We start from the raw sequence: 22,740 nt of genomic DNA on the forward strand, positions 1-22,740 counted from the left end.
TAACGTGTGGCCCAAATGGAAAATACGTTTGTTTCTTCACCGTCGACACTGGAGTCAGTGTCCGTGTCTGTGTCGACCGACTGAGGTAAATGGGCGTTTTAAAGCCCCTGACGGTGTTTGAGATGCCTGGACAGGTACTAATTGGTTTGCCGGCCGTCTCATGTCGTCAACCGACCTTGCAGCGTGTTGACATTATCACGTAATTCCCTAAATAAGCCATCCATTCCGGTGTCGACTCCCTAGAGAGTGACATCACCATTACAGGCAATTGCTCCGCCTCCTCACCAACATCGTCCTCATACATGTTGACACACACGTACCGACACACAGCACACACACAGGGAATGCTCTGATAGAGGACAGGACCCCACTAGCCCTTTGGGGAGACAGAGGGAGAGTTTGCCAGCACACACCAAAACGCTATAATTATACAGGGACAACCTTTATATAAGTGTTTTTCCCTTATAGCATCTTAATATATATAATCATATCGCCAAATAAGTGCCCCCCCTCTCTGTTTTAACCCTGTTTCTGTAGTGCAGTGCAGGGGAGAGCCTGGGAGCCTTCCCACCAGCATTTCTGTGAGGGAAAATGGCGCTGTGTGCTGAGGAGAATAGGCTCCGCCCCCTTTTCGGCGGGCTTCTTCTCCCGTTTTTTCTGAGACCTGGCAGGGGTTAAATACATCCATATAGCCCCCAGGGGCTATATGTGATGTATTTTTTAGCCAGAACAAGGTAATCTCATTGCTGCCCAGGGCGCCCCCCGCAGCGCCCTGCACCCTCCGTGACCGCTGGTGTGAAGTGTGTGACAACAATGGCGCACAGCTGCAGTGCTGTGCGCTACCTCATGAAGACTGAAAAGTCTTCTGCCGCCGGTTTCTGGACCTCTTCACTTTTCGGCATCTGCAAGGGGGTCGGCAGCGCGGCTCCGGGACCGGACTCCATGGCTGGGCCTGTGTTCGATCCCTCTGGAGCTAATGGTGTCCAGTAGCCTAAGAAGCCAATCCATCCTGCACGCAGGTGAGTTCACTTCTTCTCCCCTAAGTCCCTCGTTGCAGTGAGCCTGTTGCCAGCAGGACTCACTGTAAAATAAAAAACCTAAAAACTTTTTCTAAGCAGCTCTTTAGGAGAGCCACCTAGATTGCACCCTGCTCGGACGGGCACAAAAACCTAACTGAGGCTTGGAGGAGGGTCATAGGGGGAGGAGCCAGTGCACACCACCTGATCCTAAAGCTTTATTTTTGTGCCCTGTCTCCTGCGGAGCCGCTAATCCCCATGGTCCTGACGGAGTCCCCAGCATCCACTAGGACGTCAGAGAAATGTCACTATTACCCGCATGTGTTCCTGTCTAATAACTCTGCTGGTAAGACACTAGGCGTAGCCATATTATTAGCTCGCCACCTGCCTGTCCTCAATGTTGCCTCCCACAGAATAGCTGAGGGTAGGGGGTTGCTGGTGAAATGCGATATACATGGCCAACGTTTCTCCTTCTTGAATATATATGCTCCTAACGCTAAACAACCTTCCTTTATATCCTCAGTTCTGGAAGACGCGGAACCTCTTTTGGAGGGGGTGGTTGTGGTGGGAGGTGATCTAAATTGGACCCTGGATCCCCGTCAGGACAATTCTAAAAAGATCTCCTGTAGGCCAGAGAGGGAGCATAGGGGAGTGAGACGTGCCCTGCTCGACCACCAGCTGATTGATACATGGAGATTGACACACCCTACTGATATAGACTACTCCTATTTCTCGCATCCACACCAGACTTATTCCAGAATTGATTATTTATTTTTGAGTCATCGACATCTACATCTTCTGTCTGATGCCTCTATAGGACAGATTGTATGGTCAGATCATGCTCCAGTTAACCTCACCCTACGCTTACCTCCCAACACACATCGCCAATGGTCCTGGCGTTTTAACGTCACTTTCCTGCAGGACGCAGACTGTAAGTCCCGAATTGACAACGCTTTAGACTCTTACATTTGTACCAACGACTTAGATGATATTTCCAAAGTCTCAGTCTGGGAAGCTCACAAATGTGTCATCAGGGGGGTTTGTGTTCAAATAGGATCCCTCCGTAAAAAGCAGAGAGAGAAACTCCGAGGTGATTTACTGTCTAAGATACAATCTCTCGAGCTTCTACACAAAAAATCCCAAACTCCACAACACTATGCTGATCTCGAAACTGCTAGGGCGGACCTGAATAAGTTACTCGCTGATAGAGTCAAGTATTCTTATCGGAAGTGCCGTAGCAGGTATTATCAATGGGGCAATAAGCCTGGGAAACTACTAGCCAAAGCACTTAGAGAACAACGTGCTCTTACTTTTATTCATACAATTAAAAATACTCACGGCCAATCCCAACACCAGACATCCCACATAGCCAGGGCCTTCAGGACTTATTATTCCACTCTGTATAACCTCTCTGGCCCAACCGGAAGAATTGACAGGTCATCCCATCAAACAGCCATAGCTGACTACTTGCGGACCTTACATTTCCCCACACTAACAGCAACGGAAGTAGAAGACCTAGATGCCCCGTTTTCTACTGAGGAGGTTCAGAAAGTTATTGAATCCTCTCCTAATGGTAAAAGTCCCGGCCCTGATGGATATACTATTGCCTACTACAAAGCTTTTAAAGAGAAATTAATACCTATACTCACAAGAGCCTTTAACACCATATCAGATCAATCGCCTTTCTCCCCACAATCTCTTGAAGCTCATATAGCAGTTCTACCTAAGGAGGGTAAAGATCCCAGTCTTTGCTCTAGCTACCGGCCAATCTCACTATTGAATATAGATATAAAACTTTTCGCCAAATTAATTGCAAACCGCCTTAAATTATTATTACCTGGCTAGATACATGGGGACCAAGCTGGATTTGTTTTAGGCCGGGAAGCTAGGGACAATACCTCTAAAGTGCTAAGCATGGTTCACTATGCCGGCTGGTCTTCATCCCCGTCAATCCTACTGTCGACCGATGCCGAAAAAGCTTTTGACCGGGTGGACTGGGACTTTCTGGCCGGTATGTTGAAACATCTGGGACTGGGTAGCGTCTGTCTTCACAGAATCTTATCCCTCTATACCTCCCCGTCCGCCAAAATTAGGATTAATGGCTCCCTTTCTGACTCCTTTTCAATCTCCAACGGCACACGACAGGGATGCCCGTTATCCCCATTGCTCTTTGTCCTTTGCATGGAAACATTAGCCCGCAGTATTAGGGCTAACCCAAACATTTCGGGCTTGTTGGTAAGGGGGACCGAATACAAACTGGCATTATATGCCGATGATCTACTCGCCATAATCACGAACCCGGTCACCTCCTTGCCAAACCTGATGGCAGAATTTGAGAGGTTTGGAGCCCTCTCTAACTTCAAAATAAATTATTCCAAATCTATTGCCATGAATTTAACTACTCCTCCTGCCATAGTAGAAAGCCTGAAACAGGCTTTCCCTTTCACCTGGCACGATCACAAACTAAAATATTTGGGGGTGCTACTGACCAACGACTTATCCAAATTGTTCTCCCTAAATTTTAAACCCTTATTGACTAGGCTTCGCCTAGACTTCCTGAAATGGAAGAAACTAAGACTGTCCTGGTTCGGAAGGATTAACGTTGTCAAAATGAATGCTCTCCCTAGGATTTTATTCTTCCTCCAGACCCTTCCGATACACATCCCCCTGCTTTGGCTCTGAGACGTCCAGAGTCTTATTCGCGCGTTTGTATGGGGTAGTAAAACACCCAGGTTTAAACATGATATTTTGTTCAGGAGAAAACAACAAGGGGGGCAACAACTCCCACATATTCCTAACTACTACCATGCGGTGCACTTGAATAGGATTCTGGAATGGACGCGTGCCAAAGACTGCAAACAATGGGTCCTCCTTGAGGAGGGCTGTCTCCCACATTATATTGAAATTGCACCTTGGCTTCCCACCCTCCCGAAGGTTTCACACCCCACGGTCTCCCCCACGCTCAAATTATGGGCCAAGCTGAGATCCCAGAGTTATATATCCTCAAAATGGTCCCCCTTAACCTCCCTTCTCTGTAACTCCGAATTTGCCCCTGGCTTTCGAGGGACTGCTTTCGCCTCATGGGCAGAAGACGGGATTTTTAGAGTTGGTCAGCTGGTGAGCTCGGGCAGGGTACGCTCCTTTTCAGATGTTCAATCCTCTTGGAACCTGCATAGTGCTGAGTTTTGGAGGTTCCTGCAGGTCCACCATTTCATATCATCTTCTAAGAACCTCTCTGACATAACTAGGGACCTCACCGGGTTTGAAAAACTGTGCACCTCTCCCAGTTCCCCCACGCATACTATCTCACAAATCTATACGATGATTATGGAAAACTTTTTCCCACAACCTCCTACCTTCCTGGCTTCCTGAGAGAAGGAATTGTCAGGGCTACCTACGCAGATTAACTGGGTCTCCGTATTTAAGAACGCCCAGGCGAGTTCTTTATGCATCTCGACACTAGAGACCCTTTATAAACTTATATATAGGTGGTACAGGACTCCTTGTGTTCTCAATAAAATGTTCCCCTCTCTTTCGAATCTGTGTTGGAGATGCAAAAAAGCCCCAGGGAGTTTTCTACATATTTGGTGGGACTGCCCTCTTATAACCCCATTCTGGGCAGAGGTATTTAGATGCACCGAACAGATAGTGGGAGATGAGATCCCGAAAGACCCAGGTTTCTGGCTCCTTAATCACCCCCCCGCAGGATCACACTCCTACAAACATTCCCTGTTAAGACACCTTAGCAACGCAGCTAAAGCGGTGGTTCCAATCCTCTGGAGATCCACCTCTCCACCCTCGATTAAATTGTGGTTCACGAAGGTTGACTACCTTTTAGACATGGAAGACCTTGTCTCCTTCTCATCCGGGAAAACAGCTAACTTTATAGCTGTTTGGTTTCCCTGGTACGACTTTAAGGACACACCGTTGTATCGGTCCTACACGACGACAAAACCCCCCTCATAATTGGAAACATGCTCATATTTATACCTGTATCAATACACATTACCATATCCATATTCTGATAATGTTGTCTCTATAATATGGCTCAGACTCATGACTGGAGGGGGATACACCTCCGTTCCCCAATTGGTCTGCCCCTACTGCGCAGTCTCTTACACCTGACTCTACCCACCCTAATTTCCCCTTGCTTCTCCTCTCTCCCTCTTCTCTTCTTTGTCTCTCTTTCCCATTTTTCTATGCTGTCTTGTTAATATGCTCCTCTTTTATAAACTTCAAAGTTGTTGATAATGCAGACAAACTATTTTTCTACTGAGGGCGCTCTATGTGTAGCGTACTGTTGAATTTGTGTTACTTGATGTTTTTGTTCTCCCTCCTTTTGTTTTTGAAATGTATTGCTGTAATGTTCTGTCTGCTGCTTTAACTAATAAAAACAGTTTACACAAAAATAAATAAATCTGAAATACATTTTTTTAGTCTCTATAGTTCATAAACAGTCACTAGAAGTATATTTCTCCAACAAAAAAACAGCTACTGTACGTACAGACACAAACCTTACGATAGATAGATAGATAGATAGATAGATAGATAGATAGATAGATAGATAGATAGATAGATATAAGTAGACATTTTGGTGCCCTGTGCCAGAAAATGGAATCAGTGCCCCTTCCATACTTAAAATAGGGTCAGTGAGCGCCTAAGATCGTGAGCCAAATATTTAGAGGCGTGGCTTCATGGGGATGGGGCGTGGTCACATAATAGTACCGAGTCACATTACACCATACAGTAGAGCCACTTGTACACATTGCGCCAGGTAGAGGCCCTTAGACACACTGTGCCAGGTAGAGCCCCTTACATACACTGTACCAGGTAGAGCCGCTTAGATACACTGTGCCAGGTAGAGCCATTAGACACAATGCGCCATGTAGAGCCTCTTAGACACACTGCGTCAGGTAGAGCCCCATACACACACTGCGCCAGGTGCAGCCCCTAAGACACACTGCACCAGGTACAGCCCCTAAGACACAATGTGCCAGTTAGAGAGAGTAAAAGAGGGAGGATGAGTGTGTTTCTGTGTAATTACCTTGAAGGGAAAGCCCAAAGCACAGGAGATTCGCCATGTTGCAGAGAGGGTCCAGAGCACAGGAGAGTCGCCACTAGTAGGGGGAGCAGCCACACTTCAGCATGCAGTAGCCCAGCATCTCAGCTGGAGAACACGCTGATGGCGTGCCACAGTGGGGAAGACCAGTGTGCAACCAACAAGCTGCAGCGCCCGGCAACAAATCTATTTGACACACTAACAAGGTTGCCAGGCGCTGCACTGCTTATGCGGCACGGCTCTATATCACGTGTGTGCCAGTGGATGCGCCCACAGTGCAGATTCGCTGTGTGCAACGCACCACTGGCACACACCTAGTTACGGCACATTATATATATATATATATATATACACATACATACATACATACACACACACACTGCTCAAAAAAATAAAGGGAACACTAAAATAACACATCCTAGACCTGAATGAATGAAATATTCTTATTAAATACTTTGGCCCTCATTCCGAGTTGTTCGCTCGCTAGCTGCTTTAAGCAGCATTGCACACGCTAATCCGCCGCCCTCTGGGAGTGTATCTTAGCATAGCAGAATTGCGAACGAAAGATTAGCAGAATTGCGAATAGAAATTTCTTAGCAGTTTCTGAGTAGCTCCAAACTTACTCCTACATTGCGATCAGTTCAGTCAGTTTCGTTCCTGGATTGACGTCACAAACACACCCAGCGTTCTCCCAGACACTCCCCCGTTTCTTCAGACACTCCCGCGTTTTTCCCAGAAACGCCAGCGTTTTTCCGCACACTCCCAGAAAACGGACAGTTTCCGCCCAGAAACACCCACTTCCTGTTAATCACACTACGCTCACCAGAACGATGAAAAAGCTTTGTTATGCCGTGAGTAAAATACCTAACTTTTGTGTAAAACAACTAAGCGCATGCGCTCTGCGAACCTTGCGCATGCACAGTAAGCGACTAATCGCAGTATAGCGAAAATCGGCAACGAGCGAACAACTCGGAATGACCCCCTTTGTTCTTTACATAGTTGAATGTGCTGACAACAAAATCACACAAAAATTATCAATGGAAATCAAATTTATTAACCCATGGAGGTCTGGATTTGGAGTCACACTCAAAATTAAAATGGAAAAACACACTACAGGCTGATCCAACTTTGATGTAATGTCCTTAAAACAAGTCAAAATGAGGCTCAGTAGTGTCTGTGGCCTCCTCGTGCCTGTATGACTTCCCTACAATGCCTGGGCATGCTCCTGATGAGGTGGCGGATGGTCTCCTGAGGGATCTCCTCCCAGACCTGGACTAAAGCATCTGCCAACTCCTGGACAGTCTGTGGTGCAACGTGGCATTGGTGGATGGAGCGAGACATGATGTCCCAGATGTGCTCAATTGGATTCAGGTCTGGGGAACGGGCGGGCCAGTCCATAGCATCAATGCCTTCGTCTTGCAGGAGCTGCTGACACCCTCCAGCCACATGAGGTCTAGCATTGTCTTGCATTAGGAGGAACCCAGGGCCAACTGCACCAGCATATGGTCTCACAAGGGGTCTGAGGATCTCATCTCGGTACCTAATGGCAGTCAGGCTACCTCTGGCGAGCACATGGAGGGCTGTGCGGCCCCCCAAAGAAATGCCACCCCACACCATTACTGACCCACTGCCAAACCGGTCATGCTGGAGGATGTTGCAGGCAGCAGAACGTTCTCCTTGGCGTCTCCAGACTCTGTCACGTCTGTCACATGTGCTCAGTGAGAACCTGCTTTCATCTGTGAAGAGCACAGGGCGCCAGTGGCGAATTTGCCAATCTTGGTGTTCTCTGGCAAATGCCAAACGTCCTGCACGGTGTTGGGCTGTAAGCACAACCCACACTTGTGGCCGTCGGGCCCTCATACCACCCTCATGGAGTCTGTTTCTGATCGTTTGAGTAGACACATGCACATTTGTGGCTTGCTGGAGGTCATTTTGCAGAGCTCTGGCAGTGCTCCTCCTGTTCCTCCTTGCACAAAGGCGGAGGTAGCGGTCCTGCTGCTGGGTTGTTGCCCTCCTACGGCCTCCTCCACGTCTCCTGATGTACTGGCCTGTCTCCTGGTAGCGCCTCCATGCACTGGACACTGACGCTGACAGACACAGCAAACCTTCTTGCCACAGCTCGCATTGATGTGCCATCCTGGATGAGCTGCACTACCTGAGCCACTTGTGTGGGTTGTAGGGAGGTCATACAGGCACGTGGGGGCCACACACACTACTGAGCCTCATTTTGACTTGTTTTAGGGACATTGCATCAAAGTTGGATCAGCCTGTAGTGTGTTTTTCCACTTTAATTTTGAGGGTGACTCCAAATCCAGACCTCCATGGGTTAATAAATTTGATTTCCATTGATAATTTTTGTGTGATTTTGTTGTCAGCACATTCAACTATGTAAAGAACAAAGTATTTAATAAGAATATTTCATTCATTAAGATCTAGGATGTGTTATTTTAGTGTTCCCTTTATTTTTTTGAGCAGTGTATATATATACATACACACACATATGCTCTTGTGACTGCCCGGCACTTGCGCTGTAATGTAATATTGCCCTGGTGACTCGATTCTCAATAATGTGAACTCCGGAAGCCACTACCTGGCACTTAGGAACGGAATCGACAACAGATAGGTGCAATAAAGTTGTTTGCACCTGTCGTCCAGCGTGTTGATTCCGTCCCTGAGTGCCAGGTATTGCTGCCGGAGTTATATATATATATATATATATATATATATATATATAGATAGATAGATAGATAGATAGATAGATAGATAGATAGATAGATAGATAGATATATAAACTCCTGTTGTCTTGCCATAAGTCCTATTAAACCATAGTTGCACATTTGCCACACAGCCATAGGCATCATTTATACAAAATACACTATAGAATCGCTGTCTACTACAGTACATAGTCAGTCCCAAATACTGGACCTTAGACCTAATTGCTGTATATCATGAATAAACATGAAAACTAGATTGCACGTCTAACATGTAAAAAGCAGTACTACAATTTAAACTCTGACAAAGTTTTAGTGAAAGCAACACAACTGCAATATAAACGTCTCCCCTATACCCAGAGTCAAAGATCTCCTTACTTACACACTGACTACTTCCCAGCTGAAAACATGGTGATGTCAATAGGAAGCCACACCTCCCCCACTCTACCTTCCCATGGACGCTGTCACTGCAGCCAGGACGAACCAAGCAAATAGAGGGAGCCATACTTGTTTCTGGCAACGTTCCTCCCCTCATATCAATACGCCATTCTTATTGAGGGTATGCCTGTAAACTTAATATGCATGACTTCGATGCAGACATTTTTTATGAAGTCAAATTGTGGGCGTTGCTAGGAGGAATGTCTTTATGAAATCTGCTGCTGCATTGGTCATAGAAATATCAAAGGGAACAACCACGTATCATTATTATATGACAGTGAGTACTTACAATCGATGTTCTGAAAATTTCCAGGGAATATGTCAAATTTATATTTTGTTTGTGCAAAAGGTCTGGTTATTAATGTAGTGCATTGCCGTAGTAATGTCTTCCATGCTCCTCTTCACATTTCAGCATCGTACGCTTTTAAGATTCTAGTTTGCTGGAAATGTGCGTTACTCATTATCACCACTAGATGTCCTCGGCTAACAAGCTATTTACCAAATATCCCTTACATGACTGACAATCTTTTGAAAACTTAAACCCTACCTACAGGCATCATAGAATGCATCTTATATAGGGCCCTTACTACTACCACAAACTATTATTGTTGTTGTCGTTGTTATTATTATTATTATTATTTCTATACATAGAATGTCCCAATAAGTATGCATAGTATTGCGACTTACATAGTCAAATTAATTCTGTCAACTAGACATTTTAGCGCTGTGTGCAAGAACCAGCATTGGAGCACCCGCCATATTCAAAATAGGGCCAGTGCGCCAAAATATAGGGGCGTGACTTCATGGGGAATGGGCGTGACCACATAATAATACAAATTCATATTACACTGCATAGTAGTTTTCTTTATTCAAATTTCGCCACATAGTAGCGCCACTTACACACATTACTCCAGGTAGAGCCCCTGTCACACATTACGGCAGGTAGAGCCCCCTTTTACACATTACTGTAGGTAGAGTCCCCTTTTACACAGTACGGCAGGTAGAGCCCCCTTTTACACATTACTGTAGGTAGAGTCCCCTTTTACACATTACGGCAGGTAGAGCCCCCTTTTACACATTACTGTAGGTAGAGTCCCCTTTTACACAGTACGGCAGGTAGAGTCCCCTTTTACACAGTACGGCAGGTAGAGTCCCCTTTTACACTTTACGGCAGGTAGAGTCACGAGATAGGGTTGGGAGGGAGAGAGAAAAAAAAGGTGGCAAGTAGGGAGACACAAAATACAGAGAGCATCACAGTAACTGCTGTTTTAATACAGAGTGCTTAAAAGCAATCATACAATACAGAGTATTTCTGATACCATACAATGTAATTTTCTCGTTAGCAATTAACCCTCACTCAGAAAATTATTAACTACCATAGTATGATTATAAAACAATTAAGTTTAATGAATTTCTGCTTTCTCCCCATGTTTGCACGTAGTTCCTCCCCTTTAATGTTAACCAGCAACCATTTTGTTTTTTATGTGTGTGGCTATTACAGTAGTCAAGCATGAAATAAATGTGCATATATTTGTTAATATATATAGTTGCTAATTGTCCTAAACTGCTATTTCCCTATCTCCTCCTCCTGGCCTGTCACTTCTTCTATATCTTCTCCTCCTGACCTGTCGCTTCCCCATTTCCTACTCCTGAGTCCTGACCTGCCACTTCCCCATCTCCTCCTCCCGACCTATCGCTTCTTCTATAGCTTCTCCTCCCCACTTGTTGCTTCCCCATCTACTCATCCTCCACCCCGACCTGTCTCTTCCCCATCTCCTCCTCCTCCTACTGACCTGTTGCTACCGCATCCCCTCCTCTGGACCTGTCGCTTCCCCATCTCCTCCTTTGGACCTGTTGCTTCTATAACTTCTCCTCCCAACCTTTCACTACTCCACTTCCTCCTCCTCCCCATCTGTCGCTTCCCCATCTCCCTCTCCTCCCGACCTGTCGCTACCCTATCTCCTCTTGCTTCCCCATCTTTTCCTCCCAACTTCATTTTGCCCTCATACAAACAATACTATCAAATCTGATGCACTCAGCACCCCCCCCCCCCCCACACACACTCACACCCACACTGACAGCTCTGTCACACAAACACCTCCACTGCTCTGCTTCCAACTCACAGTGACAGCACATATACTGTATATGCAAACACCTTGCTCCCTTCCCCCATGACACTGACAACTCCACACACACCCACACACACAACCCCCCACCCTGACAGCGCACTTACAGAAATCTCGACTACATCCCCTGAAACACACCTAGTTATGGCCCTGCACATTACACCAGGTAGAACCCCTACGGAGAGTGAGAGGGGGCTGTGTGTGTGTGTGTGTGTGTGTGTGTGTGTGTGTGTGTGTGTGTGTGTGTGTGTGTGGTTGTGTCTATGTTACTTTCGTGATCAGGACCTGGAAGTGACATAACGAGAGGACAGGAGAGAACTTCCGCCCTTACAGCACCTAAATGTTTTCTTCGTTCTCCGTTTGTTTGAGGTTATTTTTTTTTCTATGCAGCATTGGACCCTAGCGGGCTGGCTTCGCTCGCCACGCTTCGGGCTCGGTGTCTCGCTTCGCTCGCCACAGGTTACTATTCCAAATAGATTGTGACATGGACCCTGGGGGTCATGGGAAAGGTTGTGTGTGTGTGTGTGTGTGTGTGTGTGTGTGTGTGTGTGTGTGTGTGTGTGCGCTCCCCCTCCCTGGAGCATCTTTGTTGTACTTAACATGTCCCTGTATCTGGAACACCAGCAGTCCACAGCTGCCTCCTGTACCTGAAAGTCCCACAGGGCAAGACGAGGGGATGCCCAGCTGCCTGCTGGACAAATGCGTGGTGTGCAATTCACCGTCTGCACCACCCTAGGTACACCCCATATATATACTAGTATTGCACTTGCTGCAGAGAACGTTCACTCTCTCTCCTGACTTCCTGTTCCTTGTGCGGCTCCTGTGTGTGGCTGTGCCCTCTCGCCCCCTCCTTCTTTGCAGCCTGTGTGCTGGCCAGTGTCTGAGACGCAGGCTGCAGCCTCTTGTTCCATTGGACAGCCGCCGGCAGACCTGCGCTGCTGAGCGGCACTAGCGGCTGTCTGTCACTAGCCGGATGAGTATGTGGGAGGCTTGTGACATGACATGAGCACATGAGACACAGGGTCAGTCGGGATGGGGCGGAGTTGCAATGCTGCACGCTGTATACGTTTAGAAGGTATGTAGTGGTGTGCTTGGCAGAGGAGTTAGCTCACCACTGCATACATGACTGCGGGCAGCATCGCAGCTAGCGTCGTGGAGACGAACGGCACACACCTAGTTACGGCCCTGCTTGCCTATACCTTGGGGCTACTGGCTTATCTATAATAGGTGCAGTGTGTACAGTGCACATGGGCCCCTGTGTCCAGAGGAGGCCCTCACGGCACACACTGCACCCATTTCCTCTAAATACTTACCTTTCTGGTGTCTGGGTCCCTTCTTCTCCCGAGTCCCGTTGCCGGCAGCCGCAACAGCGCTGTTAGTGCTCTGTCTGAACACTAGAGACTCTGGCACGCCGTGCCATTTTTTTGGACACTTGCACATGCGCTGTAGACTCTGGCACTGTGCCAGAGTCTCTAGCGCTCAGACAGAGCGCTAACAGCGCTTCTGCCAGCTACGAGATGGGAGAGAAGGGGGCCCACACCCGGAGACTGCACACGGGTCCCTTCCTCTCTAGATATGCCCCTGCTTGGGGCATATTCGGTTAAGTTACCTTGGCAGTATAGCCACATGTTTAACACCTGGAGCTATTTATTTATTTGTCAGTTTTCAGGAAAAATCTGCATAAAGATTTCCCCATTTCTCTAACGTCCTAGTGGATGCTGGGAACTCCGTAAGGACCATGGGGAATAGCGGGCTCCGAAGGAGGCTGGGCACTCTAGAAAGATTTATGACTACCTGGTGTGCACTGGCTCCTCCCACTATGACCCTCCTCCAAGCCTCAGTTAGATTTCGTGCCCGGCCAAGGTTGGATGCACACTAGGGGCTCTCCTGAGCCCTTAGAAAGAAAGTATAGTTTTAGTTTTTTTATTTTCAGTGAGACCTGCTGGCAACAGGCTCACTGCAGCGAGGGACTAAGGGGAGAAGAAGCGAACTCGCCTGCTTGCAGCCGGATTGGGCTTCTTAGGCTACTGGACACCATTAGCTCCAGAGGGATCGACCGCAGGCCCAGTCCTTGGTGTTCGGTCCCGGAGCCGCGCCGCCGTCCCCCTTACAGAGCCAGAAGCAAGAAGAGGTCTGGAAAAACGGCGGCAGAAGACATCAGTCTTCACCAAGGTAGCGCACAGCACTGCAGCTGTGCGCCATTGCTCCTCATGCACACTTCACACTCCGGTCACTGAGGGTGCAGGGCGCTGGGGGGGGAGGCGCCCTGAGCTGCAATAAAAACACCTTGGCTGGCAAAAATACCACAATATATAGCCCCAGAGGCTATATATGTGGAAAATACCCCTGCCAGAATCCAGAAAAAAGCGGGAGAATAGGCCGCGGAAAAGGGGCGGAGCTATCTCCCTCAGACACACTGGCGCCATTTCTCCTTCACAGATCCGCTGGAAGGAAGCTCCCTGGCTCTCCCCTGCAGTCTACACTACAGAACAGGGTAAAAACAGAGAGGGGGGGCACTAAATTTGGGCGCAATATATATATATAATATTAAAAGCAGCTATAGGGGACATAACTCAGTTAGTCCCTGCATTATATAGCGCTCTGGTGTGTGCTGGCATACTCTCACTCTGTCCCCCCAAAGGGCTTTTGTGGGTCCTGTCCTCATTCGGAGCATTCCTTGTGTGTGTGCGGTGTGTCGGTACGGCTGTGTCGACATGTTTGATGAGGATAATGATGTGGAGGCGGAGCAGATGCCTTTAGAAGGGATGTCACCCCCTGCGGGACAGACACCTGAGTGGATGGGCTTATGGAAAGTAATGAGTGCACGTATAGACTCCTTATATAAAAAAATCGACGACATGCCAAATGTGGGACAGCCGACTTCTCAGCTCGTGCCTGCCCAGGCGTCGCATGGGTCGTCAGGGGCTCTAAAACGCCCGCTACCTCAAGCAGACCCAGATGTCGACACTGATACTGACACCAGTGTCGACGACGATGAGTCAAATCTGATGCCCACTAAGGCCATTCACTGCATGATTGAGGCAATGAAAGAGGTGTTAAACATTTCTGATATAACTACAGGTACCACTAAAAAGGGTATTATGTTTGGAGAGAAAAAACTACCCGTAGTTTTTCCCCCATCAGATGAATTAAATGAAGTGTGTGAAGAAGCGTGGGCTTTCCCTGATAAAAAATTGGTAATTCCTAAGAAGGTACTAATGGCGTTCCCTTTCCCGCCAGAGGATAGGTCACGTTGGGAAACACCCCCTAGAGTGGATAAAGCGCTCACACGTTTGTCTAAAAAGGTGGCACTACCGTCTCCGGATACGGCCGCTCTCAAGGAACCTGCTGATAGAAAGCAGGAGGCGATCCTGAAGTCTGTATATACACACACAGGCATTATACTTAGGCCAGCTATTGCGTCAGCTTGGATGTGCAGTGCTGCCGCTGCGTGGTCAGATAAACTGTCAGAAAATATTGACACATTAGACAGAGACACGATCCTGTTAACCATAGACCATATAAAAGACTCAGTCTTATATATGAGAGATGCACAGAGGGAAATCTGCCGGCTGGCATCTAAAGTAAGTGCATTGTCCATTTCTGCTAGGAGAGGCTTATGGACTCGCCAGTGGACAGGAGATGCGGATTCAAAAAAGCACATGGAAGTGTTACCATATAAGGGTGAGGAATTATTTGGGGATGGTCTCTCGGACCTAGTTTCCACAGCAATGTCTGGGAAGTCAGCATTTTTACCCCATGTCCCCTCACAGCCTAAGAAGGCGCCGTTTTATCAGGTTCAGTCCTTTCGGACCCAGAAAAACAGGCGTGGAAAAGGCGGGTCTTTTCTGTCCAGAGGCAGAGGTAGGGGAAAAAGGCTGCAACAAACTGCAGGTTCCCAGGAGCAAAAGTCCTCCCCCGCTTTTTCTTCCAAGTCCGCCGCATGACGGTGGGGCTCCACAGGCGGAGCCAGGTACGGTGGGGGGTCGCCTCAAAAATTTCAGCGATCTGTGGGTTCGCTCACAGTTGGATCCCTGGATCCTGCAAATAGTATCTCAGGGGTACAAGCTGGAATTCGAGGCGTCCCCACCCCACCGGTTCCTAAAATCTGCCTTGCCGATTGCTCCCTCAGACAGGGAGGCGGTGCTAGCGGCAATTCACAAGCTGTATTCCCAGCAGGTGATAATCAAGGTACCCCTACTTCAACAAGGCCGGGGTTATTATTCCACACTATTTGTGGTACCAAAACCGGACGGTTCGGTGAGACCCATTCTAAATTTGAAATCCTTGAACACATACATAAAGAAATTCAAGTTCAAGATGGAATCGCTCAGGGCGGTTATTGCAAGCCTGGACGAGGGGGATTACATGGTATCCCTGGACATCAAGGATGCTTACTTGCATGTCCCCATTTACCATCCTCACCAGGAGTACCTCAGATTTGTGGTACAGGATTGCCATTACCAATTTCAGACGCTGCCGTTTGGACTGTCCACGGCACCGAGGGTATTTACCAAGGTTATGGCGGAAATGATGATACTCCTTCGAAGAAAGGGAGTTTTAATTATCCCGTACTTGGACGATCTCCTAATAAAAGCGAGGTCCAAGGAACAGTTGTTGGTGGGAGTAGCACTATCTCAGGAAGTGCTGCACCAGCACGGCTGGATTCTGAATATCCCAAAGTCACAGCTGGTTCCGACGACACGGCTACTGTTCCTGGGTATGATTCTGGATACAGTCCAGAGAAAAGTGTTTCTCCCGGAGGAGAAAGCCAGGGAGTTGTCATCTCTAGTCAGAGACCTCCTGAAACCAAAACAGGTATCAGTGCATCACTGCACGCGGGTCCTGGGAAAGATGGTGGCTTCTTACGAAGCAATTCCCTTCGGCAGGTTCCATGCCAGAATCTTTCAGTGGGACCTGTTGGACCAGTGGTCCGGATCGCATCTTCAGATGCATCGCTTAATAACCCTGTCTCCAAGAACCAGGGTGTCTCTACTGTGGTGGCTGCAGAGTGCCCATCTTCTAGAGGGCCGCAGGTTCGGCATACAGGACTGGGTCCTGGTGACCACGGATGCCAGCCTTCGAGGCTGGGGGGCAGTCACACAGGGAAGAAACTTCCAAGGACTATGGTCGAGTCAGGAGACTTCCCTTCACATAAATATTCTGGAACTAAGGGCCATCTACAATGCCCTAAGTCAAGCAAAATCCCTGCTCCTACACCAGCCGGTGCTGATCCAGTCAGACAACATCACGGCAGTCGCCCATGTAAATCGACAGGGCGGCACAAGAAGCAGGATGGCGATGGCAGAAGCCACAAGAATTCTCCGATGGGCGGAGAATCATGTACTAGCACTGTCAGCAGTGTTCATTCCGGGAGTGGACAACTGGGAAGCAGACTTCCTCAGCAGACACGACCTCCACCCGGGAGAGTGGGGACTTCACCCAGAAGTCTTCCAGATGCTGGTAAACCGTTGGGAAAAACCACAGGTGGACATGATGGCGTCCCGTCTCAACAAAAAGTTAAAAAGATATTGCGCCAGGTCAAGGGACCCTCAGGCGATAGCTGTGGACGCTCTAGTGACAACGTGGGTGTACCAGTCGGTTTATGTGTTCCCTCCTCTGCCTCTCATTCCAAAGGTATTGAGAATAATAAGAAAGCGAGGAGTAAACACGATTCTCGTGGTTCCGGATTGGCCAAGACGAGCGTGGTACCCGGAACTTCAAGAGATGCTCTCAGAGGACCCGTGGCCTCTACCGCTCAGACAGGACCTGATACAACAGGGGCCCTGTCTGTTCCAAGACTTACCGCGGCTGCGTTTGACGGCATGGCGGTTGAACACCGGATCCTAAAGGAAAAGGGTATTCCGGAAGAAGTCATTCCTACGCTTATTAAGGCCAGGAAAGATGTTACGGCAACGCATTATCACCGCATATGGCGAAAATATGTTGCATGGTGCGAGGCCAATAAGGCCCCAACAGAGGAATTTCAACTAGGTCGATTTCTGCATTTCCTGCAAGCAGGAGTGGTTATGGGCCTAAAACTAGGCTACATTAAAGTACAGATCTCGGCTCTGTCGATTTTCTTTCAAAAAGAACTAGCTTCAGTACCTGAAGTTCAGACTTTTGTAAAAGGAGTGCTGCATATTCAGCCCCCGTTTGTGCCTCCAGTGGCACCTTGGGATCTCAACGTGATGTTGAGTTTCTTAAAATCACATTGGTTTGAGCCACTTAAAACCGTGGATCTGAAATATCTCACGTGGAAAGTGGTCATGTTATTAGCCTTGGCTTCAGCCAGGCGAGTGTCAGAATTGGCGGCTTTATCATGTAAAAGCCCTTATCTGATTTTCCATATGGATAGGGCAGAGTTGAGGACTCGTCCCCAATTTCTCCCTAAGGTGGTGTCAGCGTTTCACCTGAACCAGCCTATTGTGGTGCCGGCGGCTACTAGTGAATTGGAGGACTCCAAGTTGCTAGACGTTGTCAGGGCCCTGAAAATATATGTTTCCAGGACGGCTGGAGTCAGAAAATCTGACTCGCTGTTTATCCTGTATGCACCCAACATACTGGGTGCTCCTGCTTCTAAGCAGTCTATTGCTCGCTGGATTTGTAGTACAATTCAGCTTGCACATTCTGTGGCAGGCATACCACAGCCAAAATCTGTAAAGGCCCATTCCACAAGGAAGGTGGGCTCATCTTGGGCGGCTGCCCGAGGGGTCTCGGCTTTACAACTTTGCCGAGCAGCTACTTGGTCAGGGGCAAATACGTTTGCAAAATTCTACAAATTTGATACCCTGGCTGAGGAGGACCTGGAGTTCTCTCATTCGGTGCTACAGAGTCATCCGCACTCTCCCGCCCGTTTGGGAGCTTTGGTATAATCCCCATGGTCCTTACGGAGTTCCCAGCATCCACTAGGACGTTAGAGAAAATAAGAATTTACTCACCGGTAATTCTATTTCTCGTAGTCCGTAGTGGATGCTGGGCGCCCATCCCAAGTGCGGATTGTCTGCAATACTTGTATATAGTTATTGTTAACTAAAGGGTTATTGTTGAGCCATCTGTTGAGAGGCTCAGTTGTTTTCATACTGTCAAACTGGATATAGTATCACGAGTTGTACGGTGTGATTGGTGTGGCTGGTAAGAGTCTTACCCGGGATTCTAAATCCTTCCTTATTATGTCTGCTCGTCCGGGCACGGTGTCCTAACTGAGGCTTGGAGGAGGGTCATAGTGGGAGGAGCCAGTGCACACCAGGTAGTCATAAATCTTTCTAGAGTGCCCAGCCTCCTTCAGAGCCCGCTATTCCCCATGGTCCTTACGGAGTTCCCAGCATCCACTACGGACTACGAGAAATAGAATTACCGGTGAGTAAATTCTTATTATGGTGCTTAATGCACAGGGATGCGGTGCTAATTAAATAGGTCCAGCTGGGTTTACCCAACAGCCATTGGCGAAAATGGGGAGCGGTCCGGTGTTGCCCCTGCTCGCCCTCTCATCCTGTCTGCCGCAGAGTCAGAGAAGCTGTCCTGCCGCTGCAGCCATACAGTACAAAATGCTCCTGCCTGCTACTCGGAGTGACCAACTTGTGTGCTCACCTCACCGCTTTCTTGGAAGTGCTGCGCACTTGTCCACAGTGGCGGAAGGGTGGGGGGAGCACTGTATATTACTAAATGTATCTGGCACTGCTGGACGTATAATGGGTACCTGTCATTACGTGTATCTGGCATTGCTGGGGGTATTACATGTATGTGGCACTACTAGGGGCATTATGTATATTTGGCACCTCTAGGAGGATTACGTGCATCTGGCACCTCTGGGGGTATAATGTGTATCTGGCACCGATGGGAGCATTACATGTATCTGGTACCACTCGGGGCATTACATGTATCTGGCACTGCTGCAGCATTTTGTATAACAGACACTGCTGGGGGCATTATGTATAACTGGCACTACTGGGGGCATTATGGTTTTTAACCAATCCTCATTTCTGTGGGCAGTATGTGTAAGCAGCTACAGTATTACTGTGCCCGTTGTGTGTAAGGTTGACAATTATGTGTATAGAGGGGAGTGTGATAATATATATTTCTCTATCGTCCTAGTGGATGCTGGGGTTCCTGAAAGGACCATGGGGAATAGCGGCTCCGCAGGAGACGGCACAAAAAGTAAAGCTTTTCCAGATCAGGTGGTGTGCACTGGCTCCTCCCCCTATGACCCTCCTCCAGACTCCAGTTAGATTTTTGTGCCCGGCCGAGAAGGGTGCAATTCTAGGTGGCTCTCATAAAGAGCTGCTTAGAGAAAGTTTAGCTTAGGTTTTTTATTTTACAGTGATTCCTGCTGGCAACAGGATCACTGCAACGAGGGACAGAGGGGAGAAGAAGTGAACTCACCTGCGTGCAGGATGGATTGGCTTCTTGGCTACTGGACATCAGCTCCAGAGGGACGATCACAGGTACAGCCTGGATGGTCACCGGAGCCGCGCCGCCGGCCCCCTTGCAGATGCTGAAGTAAGAAGAGGTCCAGAATCGGCGGCTGAAGACTCCTGCAGTCTTCTAAAGGTAGCGCACAGCACTGCAGCTGTGCGCCATTTTCCTCTCAGCACACTTCACACGCAGTCACTGAGGGTGCAGGGCGCTGGGGGGGGGGCGCCCTGGGAGGCAAATGTAAACCTATATAAAGGCTAAAAATACCTCACATATAGCCCCCAGAGGCTATATGGAGATATTTAACCCCTGCCTGTATTCACAAAATAGCGGGAGACGAGCCCGCCGGAAAAGGGGCGGGGCCTATCTCCTCAGCACACGGCGCCATTTCCTCTCACAGCTCCGCTGGTCAGGACGGCTCCCAGGTCTCTCCCCTGCACTGCACTACAGAAACAGGGTAAAACAGAGAGGGGGGGCAAATTTAATGGCAATATCTTGATATATATAAAGCAGCTATAAGGGAGCACTTATTATAAGGCTATCCCTGTCATATATAGCGCTTTTTGGTGTGTGCTGGCAGACTCTCCCTCTGTCTCCCCAAAGGGCTAGTGGGTCCTGTCTTCGTTTAGAGCATTCCCTGTGTGTCTGCTGTGTGTCGGTACGTGTGTGTCGACATGTATGAGGACGATATTGGTGTGGAGGCGGAGCAATTGCCAAATATGGGGATGTCACCTCCTAGGGGGTCGACACCAGAATGGATGCCTTTATTTATGGAATTACGGGATAGCGTCAACACGCTAAAGCAGTCGTTTGACGACATGAGGCGGCTGGACAATCAATTAGTGCCTGTCCAGGCGCCTCAAACACCGTCAGGGGCTGTAAAACGCCCTTTGCCTCAGTCGGTCGACACAGACCCAGACACAGGCACTGATTCCAGTGGTGACGGTGACGAATCAACCGTATTTTCCAGTAGGGCCACACGTTATATGATTTTGGCAATAAAGGAGGCGTTACATTTAGCTGATACTACAGGTACCACTAAACAGGGTATTATGTGGGGTGTGAAAAAACTACCTATAGTTTTTCCTGAATCAGAAGAATTAAATGACGTGTGTGATGAAGCGTGGGTTGCCCCTGATAAAAAGCTGATAATTTCAAAGAAATTATTGGCATTATACCCTTTCCCGCCAGAGGTTAGGGAGCGCTGGGAAACACCTCCTAGGGTGGACAAGGCGCTAACACGCTTATCAAAACAAGTGGCGTTACCTTCTCCTGAGACGGCCGCACTTAAAGATCCATCAGATAGGAGGATGGAAAATATCCAAAAAAGTATATACACACATGCAGGTGTTATACTACGACCAGCTATAGCGACTGCCTGGATGTGCAGTGCTGGGGTAGTTTGGTCAGAGTCCCTGATTGAAAATATTGATACCCTGGACAGGGACAATATTTTACTGTCGTTAGAACAAATAAAGGATGCATTTCTTTATATGCGTGATGCACAGAGGGATATCTGCACACTGGCATCACGGGTAAGTGCTATGTCCATTTCGGCCAGAAGAGCTTTATGGACGCGACAGTGGACAGGCGATGCGGATTCAAAACGGCATATGGAAGTTTTGCCGTATAAAGGGGAGGAGTTATTTGGAGTCGGTCTATCAGATTTGGTGGCCACGGCTACAGCCGGGAAATCCACCTTTCTACCTCAAGTCACTCCCCAACAGAAAAAGGCACCGACTTTTCAACCGCAGCCCTTTCGTTCCTTTAAAAATAAGAGAGCAAAGGGCTATTCATATCTGCCACGAGGCAGAGGTCGAGGGAAGAAACAGCAACAGGCAGCTCCTTCCCAGGAACAGAAGCCCTCCCCGGCTTCTACAAAAGCCTCAGCATGACGCTGGGGCTTCTCAAGCGGACTCGGGGACGGTGGGAGGTCGTCTCAAAAATTACAGCGCGCAGTGGGCTCACTCGCAGGTAGATCCCTGGATCCTGCAGATAATATCTCAGGGGTACAGGTTGGAATTAGAGACAGATCCACCTCGCCGTTTCCTGAAGTCTGCTTTACCAACGTCCCCTTCCGAAAGGGAGACGGTTTTGGAAGCCATTCACAAGCTGTACTCTCAGCAGGTGATAGTCAAGGTACCTCTTCTACAACAAGGGAAGGGGTATTATTCCACTCTATTTGTGGTACCGAAGCCGGATGGCTCGGTAAGGCCTATTCTAAATCTGAAGTCCTTGAACCTATACATAAAGAAGTTCAAGTTCAAGATGGAGTCACTCAGAGCAGTGATAGCGAACCTGGAAGAAGGGGACTTTATGGTATCCTTGGACATCAAGGATGCGTATCTCCACGTTCCAATTTACCCCTCACACCAGGGGTACCTCAGGTTCGTTGTACAAAACTGTCACTATCAGTTTCAGACGCTGCCGTTTGGTTTGTCCACGGCACCTCGGGTCTTTACAAAGGTAATGGCCGAGATGATGATTCTTCTTCGAAGAAAAGGCGTATTAATTATCCCATACTTGGACGATCTCCTAATAAGGGCAAGGTCCAGAGAACAGCTAGAGATGGGATTAGCAATATCTCAAGAGGTGCTAAAGCAGCACGGATGGATTCTGAATATTCCAAAATCCCAATTAATGCCGACAACTCGTCTGCTGTTCCTAGGGATGATTCTGGACACGGTTCAGAAAAAGGTTTTTCTTCCCGAGGAAAAAGCCAAGGAGTTATCCGACCTGGTCAGGAATCTCCTAAAACCAGGAAAGGTGTCTATACATCAATGCACGCATCTTCAGATGCACCTGCGGATAACCCTGTCTCCAAGGACAAGGGTATCTCTTCTGTGGTGGTTGTAGAGGGCTCATCTATTGGAGGGCCGCAGATTCGGCATACAGGATTGGATCCTGGTGACCACGGACGCCAGCCTGAGAGGCTGGGGAGCAGTCACACAAGGAAGAAACTTCCAGGGAGTGTG

The 22,740-nt window shown here is 48.3% G+C and overlaps 1 protein-coding gene and 1 long non-coding RNA gene across 3 annotated transcripts in view; one reads left to right on the forward strand and one right to left on the reverse strand.

Annotated features, from left to right (window-relative positions):
- Positions 1-9,273, reverse strand: part of GHDC (GH3 domain containing) — a 139,307-nt gene extending 130,034 nt beyond the window's left edge. For both annotated transcript variants that reach the window (XM_063959426.1, XM_063959427.1), the window contains exon 1: positions 9,169-9,273. The gene's annotated coding sequence lies outside the window, so the exon portion shown is untranslated. The remainder of the gene's footprint in view (positions 1-9,168) is intronic.
- LOC135055406 (uncharacterized) overlaps positions 9,236-22,740 on the forward strand; it is an 88,007-nt gene continuing 74,502 nt past the window's right edge. Inside the window, exon 1 of the long non-coding RNA XR_010243748.1 lies at positions 9,236-9,501. This is a non-coding gene — a long non-coding RNA (uncharacterized LOC135055406). The remainder of the gene's footprint in view (positions 9,502-22,740) is intronic.

Source organism: Pseudophryne corroboree, chromosome 3 (assembly GCF_028390025.1).
Source record: "Pseudophryne corroboree isolate aPseCor3 chromosome 3, aPseCor3.hap2, whole genome shotgun sequence".
NCBI classification, from domain to species: domain Eukaryota; kingdom Metazoa; phylum Chordata; class Amphibia; order Anura; family Myobatrachidae; genus Pseudophryne; species Pseudophryne corroboree.